Source organism: Mus caroli, chromosome 3 (genome assembly GCF_900094665.2).
Source record: "Mus caroli chromosome 3, CAROLI_EIJ_v1.1, whole genome shotgun sequence".
Taxonomy (NCBI): domain Eukaryota; kingdom Metazoa; phylum Chordata; class Mammalia; order Rodentia; family Muridae; genus Mus; species Mus caroli.
Genome location: NC_034572.1, coordinates 93,517,302 through 93,517,574, shown reverse-complemented (window position 1 = coordinate 93,517,574; position 273 = coordinate 93,517,302).

Sequence of the window (273 nt, the reverse complement as noted above, 5' to 3'; positions counted from 1 at the left end):
ACACTCGCCAGCTACCCACAACACCCACCACAGATCTTAAGACTTCTGGTGAGTGGAACACAGCTTCTGCTCCAATCCAATTGCGCGCGGGACCTGAGACTGCTTTGGTTGGGGAGGCAGAAATCCGGCCTCAGTAGGGTCACAAGCATCTCCGGTCAGAAAAGCGCCGGGGTAGCTAGGGTGCAGGGTCGGCTGACACTCACCAGCTACCCACAACACCCGCCACAGGATCTTAAGTCTTCTGGTGAGTGGAACACAGCTTCTGCTCCAATC